At 40.9% G+C, this 9,008-nt stretch overlaps 1 long non-coding RNA gene across 1 annotated transcript; it reads left to right on the forward strand.

Annotated features, from left to right (window-relative positions):
- The first annotated feature begins 635 nt into the window (after positions 1-635).
- Positions 636-4,429, forward strand: LOC121687876. The gene is made up of 3 exons (XR_006024438.1): positions 636-722; positions 1,110-1,284; positions 4,348-4,429. It is a non-coding gene; the product is annotated as an uncharacterized LOC121687876 (long non-coding RNA).
- Positions 4,430-9,008: the final 4,579 nt, after the last annotated feature.

Raw genomic sequence — 9,008 nt, forward strand, 5'->3', positions numbered from 1 at the left:
TCTCTTTAACACACACACACACACGCACACATACAGGCTCCCAACCTTGCTGCCATGCTTATTATCACTGATACACTCCAAGAGGTCCTCCTATGCTCTGCTTTCACTCAAGACTTGTAATTGCTCCGCAATCAATGGCATCAAACAGCGGCCATTGGCCAGAGCACATGAAAAGCAGCATGTCATCTTCTCCGCCCGCTTCTCATGGAGATTGTTTGTCGCTCGTCACCGTGGTGACTATTTCTTTTGAATTTGCTTTTCATTTATTCTGTTGCCAGCGTTCTGGAGCTTATAGCTGGGAAACTTTTTTTGAAAAGCCCTGCATCTTTCACAAGAAGATCTTTGAATCTTTTGTATATTTAAAAGATACATCTGGGTCAATGGCAGACACATCTTTACTTCATCTTGGTATGCTTTTTTGGCCCCATTTGCCTGACTGATAAATGGCTAAATTCAGAGTGTCTGGACAGTTTGAGTTGGCAGAGAGAGAGAGAGAGAGAGAGAGAGAGAGCGAGAGAGCGATAGAGAGAAAGAGAGAGAGCACTTGTGGATGTGTCTGTGTGTATTAGAGGTCATCTGTTATTCATAAGCACCATCCTGCTGTCAAAGTGGTTTGATTCTGATTTCCTGATTTGCTTAGGCGGGTGAGGCTCCCATATGACCGTATGTAAACAGTAAGGACAACAGCAGATGCATCTATTCCAGCCAGTCCAGATGACACTGTGAGCCCAAGAATAGTCCTGTATCATCAACACCTACTTCAGCACTAAATGTTTGGCACATATCATAATTAGGCTAAAGGAAAATAATGACTGTTTTATTATCCACTACATGGAAATGACAAATTGTAAATCCTTTGATTTTAAGTTATTTCAATTTGTTGTAAAATATATGTATACATAGTACAGAACAGTGAAACACAGCATACAATGGTACCGTATGTTACATACATTAGGTACAAGAGCTTATGATTAGCCCATGGGAAACTGAATCACAGGTCCTTGATGGAGATTTCAGTGTTCAAATGTGTAACTATTTATCCTCCTGTGTCAAATTCAAGTTGTGTGAGCTTGTTCATTTGTCAACCATGTTCCTGATGTTTCCCTCAGAGAAACTGAGAGATGAAAGCTGTGAGAGGAGCAGAGAATGCCAGGCGGTCCAGTGGCTCAGAAGAACAAACAAACACCTCCCGGGTGCTGGTTCACAGTGGGGAGCGCTCAGAACTACCCCTGACCACGCTTAGCCACAGCTCGATACCCCAGCAGGAAAAAAGCTGAGAGACAGGTAATCAGAGAGTGATGATGTTTGTGCGTGTGGTGTGTGAGTGTGTGTGTGTGTACAGTATGTGTGTGTGTGTGTGTATGTGCGTGTGTGTGTGTATGTGTGTGTGTGGATGTGTATGTGTGTGTGTGTGCATGTGAGTCTCTATGTGTTTTGTGAGGTGTGAATGTGTGTGTATGTGTGTGCGTGTGTGCGTGTGTGTATGTGTGTGTGTGTGTGTGTATGTGCGTTTGCATTTGTGTGCATAGGCCAAACCAATATCAAAGTAGCAATGATGAAGCGTTGCCTTATATCGCCTCTGCCTGGTCCAGAGAGTTGTGCTTGAACACAGAGCAAAGACTGCAGCCAACTATCTTTGGCAATGTCAACAACACTCAAACAAAGTGATAATGTTAACAGACTTAGTCAGAATCCTTTATTGCTTAGAACTGTTGCACAGCGTTAGTTGACAGTTGATCATGTCTGACTCAGAGGCCATTCAGCTATCTTTTGTAAAGCATACTGAGTTCACAACAAAGCGCAAAATTGAGTTTGTCTATTTTCGTATTGGGGCGGATTGTAAACAATACATTAACACAACAGTACAGTTGGGTGTTATAGACTGACAACCTGGTGTCACAGCTTAATGATAGAAAGAGGGACTTAGAGAGACAGAGATAGATAGAGAGGAAAAGAGAGAGAGAGAAAGAGAGAGCGAGAGAACAGAAAATGACACACACACAACTCAAAACACACACATCCTCAATAGAAACATGCTCTGTTGATAATGACTACTAGTGATTGATTCATTTGCATCCTTGCTAAAAATTACCTATGAGACTAAAAGTGCTGGATTCATTTATAAAACCGCTTTGGCTAGCAGCAGGACGCAGCAGTAAGCGGCTGCCTCATACCCTCTGCCTTTAAACAACTGCATAAATAAATGTTGTTATGCAGTTCAATTTGAGGGACATACAGATTGAGATCTGAAATGCTCAAATTAAAATGATGAAATTGAGCGTCCCTACACCATGGGCAAATGATGTCGTTTACAATCCCAAATCAGAAAAAGTTGGGACGTTGTTGGGACGTGTAAAATGCAAATAAAAACAGAATGTAACAATCTGCAAATCTCGCAAACTTCTATTTAGTTGCCAGAAGGATACAGAAAACATATCAAATGTTGAAAATGACAAATGTGACTATTTCATGGAAAATATATGTTCATTTTGAATTTGATACCAGCAACACGTTTCAAAAGTTCAAAAGTTGGGACAGCAGTACCAAAATGCTGGAAAAGTTGTGTAATAATGAAAAGAAAACAAAAGGAGGGATGTTTCACTAATTAGGGGAACTGGCAAAATGATTGGGTATGATAAAGAGCATCCCAGAGAGGCAGAGACTGTTGGAAGTAAAGATGTAGAAGTATTCAATACTCTGTGTAAACCTGTGTTGAATGATGAAACAATGTAATTTTAATGTTTCTTAACATGAAATTGTGAAGTATTTGGGGAGATCATTATCTACAGTACATACTGCAATATCATTAAAATATTCAGAGAATCCAGAGAAATCTTTGCAAACTTGGGATAGAGCTGAAAAACAATATTGAATGGCTATGGTCTTTTGGACATCAGATGGCACTGCATTAAAACCAGACCTGTTTCGGTAAAGAAAATCATTGTATGCACTCAGGAAATCCTCTGATAACCATTATCTATAAGTACAGTTTGATACTCAATTCAGAAATGCTAGTGTACACTTTACCATGCAACAGCCAAAATTGTATTTAGACATGACTGTCTTATGTGGGCCTGTGCTTGTTTAAAATGGACTGCGTTAATGGAGGTAACGTGGAAAAAGTTCCTGTGGTTAGACCAATCAAAATTTGCAATTCTTTTTGGAAATCATCATCTGGGCTAAAGAGGAGAGGGCTTATCCAAGTATCCAACACATCCAACTTATTTTAGTGCTCAGTTCGAAACCCAACATCTATGACGGTGTGGAGATGCATTAGTGTCTACAGCATGGGCATCTTGCACATCTGGCAAGGCGCAATCAATTCTGAATGATGTATACAGGTTTTGAGCAACATACTGTATACTGCCATCCAGGCAATTATTTTTTTTAGGGAAGACCTTGAAGGAGAACAATGGCAAAATGAATTCTGCACATATTTAATCAGAATTTCTCCAATGAGGAAGAGTCCAGGTGCTAAAATGGCCTGTTTGCAGTCCAGAAATGTCAAAATAGGTGCATCATGGAATGAACAACATGATAAAGAATATCTCATAGTGTTGAGCAACTGAATTCCTAAATCGGGCAGGAATGGGCCAACATTTCATTCTCAAAACTCTAGCAACTGGTCTTCTCAGTTCCTAAACATTTACAGATTTTAAAATGAAGGTGGTGAAGCAGCACAGTGGTAAACATTCCCTGTCCTAACCCTTTTGAAACATGTTGCTGGTATGAAATTCAAAATGATCACATATTTTCCATGAAATAGTCAACATTTTCATTTTCAACATTTGATGTTATGTCTTTTTTGCTGCTAAATGTACAAGACTTATTATCACATTCTGTTCTTATTTGCATTTTACACAACATCCCAACTTTTTATAATTTGGGGTTGTACATGTGTCTGAAAAGCTGCAACAGTTGATTAAAGTGAAGCACTCACTTATTTCTTCTTAACTGAGATATTACAATATTAGACAGGCTTGCTTAATTCATGGCAACACATATTGATGTAAATATCAATAGCTATACTTGACCTGTCAGATGCTGTGGGCTTGTCTGAGCACTACTCAGAGATTATGATTAGTGAATGCCACTGAAGACAGATGGAGAATCCTTAGGTAGGTTTCCAGAAATGGGAAAGAATGTGCAGGGGGGGGGGGGGTGCAGGGAGGATGTGTGGGCTCTAGCTGGGGGCAGAGGACAGGCCAGCTCAAGGTCTCGTGCTGAGCCTGTCGATGTTCAACTCACCAGCTCTGTCCAGGTTTCCCTCTGCCTGACCCCCCTCACCTTGAAGCACAGAATTATATTCCTTTCTGACCTCAAATCCGTCAACATGTTTTGCTATAGAACCTGCTCTTCAGCTGCCTCTTCAGTAATTCCCTGTTTCCTTCCGATGGGAGCGCCATGGAGACAGCAGAAAGCAGGGTGCCGTCAGGACTTGCCCGTGTTGCAGTGACAAGCCAATGAATTAGGATTACAGAGACATTTCATGATCACACACCAACCCCCTGCAGTCGTTTCTTCTCTGATAAAGAATAACAGTCTAATGACAAGCAAAACCCACATTTTGTACATTATAAAGCAACAATTATTTTTTCTCTGCTATACATTTTCAGTGAATAAAAAGATGATTAACAGAATGCTCAGGTTACAACCTATTTAATTGGAAAAAGAAACTTGCATAAGCTGACTGGTAAAAGCTGATTTAAATGATCTGGACTAATGACCAGCAATGGTGCAGAAAAAAAGAATCAGTGGAACATTACAATGCACAAGTGAAAGAGGAACATATTTGAGCATGTACAATATGTGGAAACAAGGAGCTTTGATTCAGGTTCTTGATGGCACTGCCACTTGTGATCATACTGAACAGAGGTGTTATAAACTCTAAATACTCCACAATGTATGATACAGTAATAAGTAACTGTGGTTTAAAAAGCTTTTAAATGACACATTTTGGTTTATTAATAAGCTGTTGAAGAGCTACTTTTGTGTGGCAAAGCAAAATATATCAGATAAAGGTACAAACTTGGTGGATAGTACAAATTAAAATTTGAAGCAATTATCCGTCTCTCTTAGCCTGACGAGCCAGACCCACATTAAAATGTAGGGTCTGGGCACTCACCGTTCGCAGTGCTCAGTCCGAGGGGAGGGATAATCGGTTGTCTTTCAAATTTCCTCTGCACGCAATAGGACAGCGCTATGAGTCCCATGGTTTCCCACCAGCGGAGCTAGTTGGCTAGTTCAAACTTTTGCCAACTTAATAAAAGCTTAACTCGTGTCACACTGTTCGCCAACAGCAACATTATCTTATTTATTTTCAAGTAGCAGGGATATTAAGCCAAACCGTTGCAATTCTGTCATCAATCATTATGTTAAGCCCGCCTAACAACTCTATACACGATTTGATTGGCCTGATAGAAGTTTAATTTTTCGAGCTCACAAGCCAACGGAGAGTTGCTAGACTAGCCCTGACAGCAAATGTAATTTGCTGCCGCTAGGGTGCGTCTAGATTTCTAGGCTACGTCTCTCTGTATTCCCTGAATGAACTTTGGGTAAAGTAAAACCCATGGACAGGATAGGACTTAGTCAGAATTCATAACAACCTTAATTAATGAAGCAAAACTTATATTCCTGCAAGAAGTAAAATGCACTGACATGTAATTGCAAACAATAACTTGAAGAACATTGCACATAAAACGGTTCCATCTCTGTTGTATACTTATCAGAGTTTGTAAATGCTTATATTTTTAGTAAACATGCGACCGGCTAAGTAAGTTGCCAATCATAGACTTGCACTGATGTGCTCTTCCGCATGGAGTGAAGTAAGATAATGAGATCATTACTGGATAAAGTCAGCCTCAGCAGACTCTGCTAATTAGGATGAGCTGGTTTACTAAATGGTTGAATCAAATACTTGGCAGAACTTTTACTTTCTGAACAAGGGATGTCCGCCTCTGTTGAACAATACCCATCAGATTGTATCTCTGCCTGTCACTCTACCAAGGGGAATTAGTGTCTGTTGTGATAATGTATTCATGCTAGATACAAGGATACAAGGATACAAGGAAGTTTATTGTCACATGCATATAGTTACTGGAAGTAAGAAATGCAGTGAAATTATGTCTGGTGTCAGCCTATTTGTGCATTAATGGGGGGGGGGGGGGGGGGTAAAAAGTGCAGTAGAAGAGGGGTTTAGTAGATTAAGTGACAAGGGCTGCATAAAAAAGGTGGGGGAGGATTGGGATTGGGTGGGGGGCACCAACAAGGAGCACCCAAGAGCAACAGGGGCAAGGAAAAACTCCCTTACCAAGGAAGAAACCTTGGGCAGATCCACGGCTCAAGGGGCTAACCCAACTGCCAGGGGTCTTGGTGTGTGTGTTGGGGGGATGACAGGGGAGATGGGATAGTGTGCTGTGTATGTGGGGAGAGGGCAGTGTGCAATATGTGTGTTGGAGAAGCTTCCTCATGAGACAATGTGCTGTGTATTGGGGGGGGGGGGGGGGGGTCAGGGAAAGTGTGCAAAAGTTGGAGAAAGTCAGATATGTGTGTGTGTGTGTGTGTGTGTGTGTGTGTGTGTGTGTGTGTGTGTGTGTGTGTGTGTGTGTGTGTGTTTTGACGTGTGATGAAATAAGAAAATAAATAAAAGGTCTGTAGCATAGGGAGAGGGATGTAAAAGTGCTAAAAGTCTTGTAGGTGTGTGTGGGTGTGTGTGTGGGGGGGGGGGGGGGTCATGAGTGCTGAGGAGTGAATGAGTGCAAAGTCAGTATAGTGTGAGTTCAGAGTTGGGAAATGTTTGAGAGTGCTGAGGAGTGAATGTGTGCAAAGTCAGTATAGTGTGAGTTCAGAGTTCGGATGGCCTGGGGATAAAAACTTCTCCTGAGTCTCTCAGTTCTGGCTTTGTGACTACATAGGCGTCTTCTTGATTTCAGCGGTAGGAATAATCCATTGTTAGGATGAGAAGAGTCCTTCAGAATCTAGATTAAGCTATATGATTAGCATGAAGTGGTTTGAGGCAAAAAGTGAAGGCTCCATCTCTTCTCCTGCCAGACAGCTGTTGAATAATGACTATCCATATCCTAATTGCAATTCCACCGTCATTTGAAATAAACCTTGGATTTGTAACTGGAAAAATGGAGGACGGTGAAGACATGTAAGGACATAAAGTTTTGTTTTAAGTGTGTAGATGATTGCATTTCATATCAATTACTGATGTTGATCTCTCTGAGAGGGTCCCTGCATTGACTTCACAAACTCCCATCTCACTGAGAACTATAGGAAGGTCATTTGAAGCAAGAGTCAAATAGAAAGCCGAAGCACATGATTTCAGCACCATGGACAGCAACTGCACGTTAGCGATGTGAAAGCAGCCTGATGTGCTCTATTAAAACGAGTCTCTCTCTCTCTTTCTCTCTCTCTCTCTTTCTTTCTTTCTTTCTTTCTCTCTCCCTAATTTTAGAAAGAAGGGAATGACTTCATTATTTTCCGGAAGCAACGAAGACTGATGAACCTATGTAACCTTGCATTTTTAGGGGTTTGTTCATACAGGAAGTCAGCAAATGCCTAATTAATGCTGGAATTGAGCAGGGGCCGAATGATCATCAGAGCACCATCTTGTGAGTGAAGTGGTTGTAATGGCTGTGAAGTGGCATTTATCATCTGTTGTTAAGTGTTGCCAATAACCCTTGATGTAATTTACTTGTGCAGAATATGGGATCGATCACAGATGATGTTTGAAGTACACATTGGTCAAGAATAGACCAATGAAAAAAAGTGTGAGTGTCTTGATTTTCATAACAGTGAGTCTAAACCAAATGTTTCATTATGACACAGGAAGTTAAGGTTCTCAAACTATGCAGTCCTTCTAATAGGTCGACACAACTTCAGGTGGAGAATTTCCTAGGTAAGAGATGTTGATTTCATGCATCTTAATGCTATAAGCATAGACTTGTGTCCTGCTCATTCCCCTCCATGCACCCTTCAGTGTGTCTGTGTCATACAAAAGAAGGGCCAAGAGGAGACATCTCAAACATGAACATGTCTACAAGTTTACTCATCCACCAGTTCCCCTCCACCTGTGATATCCTACAGTGCTGTCTGTCATTGTTAAAAAAGTTTTAACGCTTTTTACACCTACTAGTTAGTAGCAAATAAGCTGCTACACTGGAGAGAATGTTTTGACAGAGGGATGGCTAAGTCCTTAAAGACTTCAGATAATTGACAGTTGAGTGCAGGGAAAAGAAGAGATAGCTGTTTGGTGGGCATGTAATTAAAAGTATAAATAACAGTATCCCCTCGAAAGTTGTCTCTAAGGCTTAGAAGGCTGCATCTGGAAAAAAAATTCTTCAACCAAGGAATTAATCAATTTAGGGATCTCATTTCCATGCCTTGAATATTCTTTTTTATTTCCTTTTATATAAAATCATTACCTCTGAGTAAATATGCATACACAATACCAAAATATCAGATGACACACACATTATTTTCTTCCATATCAACACAGAGATGGGAGGCATGAGCCTGGAGTATTTGCTCCCTCTGCATCCTGTGTCTTGTTTTCTCTCTCTATCTCTCTCTCTTTCTCTCCCTCTCCATCTGTTATTTTTGTTCTGTTCTTTTCATCATATGTGCTATATATATGCCTCTGTATGCCAGTATGTGGTGAGAGTGCATAATGCCATTCAGTGTGCCATGCAGGGTTATGAAAATATGAATATTCAACACGTACAGGACTGAATATACAACACGTACAGGACTGAATGTTAATTCCAAATGGAATTGAAATGTGCGCTGTTAGGAGAGCAGGATTCAGTGTGAATACAAATGAGTGTAGATGTCCAACGCCCTTTGGGAGGTTGAGGAAGCAGTCAACAACAGCTGGGCACTGGAGCAATGGAGCAAACAGCATAAGATGATGAAAGGGAAGGGTGTGTATGGGGTAGGGGTGGGGGCCGTTGAGAATGTGAGACAGAGAGAGTAAATGCAAGGAAGAGACAATGTCACAAAAG

This window comes from Alosa sapidissima, chromosome 17 (genome assembly GCF_018492685.1).
Source record: "Alosa sapidissima isolate fAloSap1 chromosome 17, fAloSap1.pri, whole genome shotgun sequence".
Lineage (NCBI taxonomy): Eukaryota > Metazoa > Chordata > Actinopteri > Clupeiformes > Clupeidae > Alosa > Alosa sapidissima.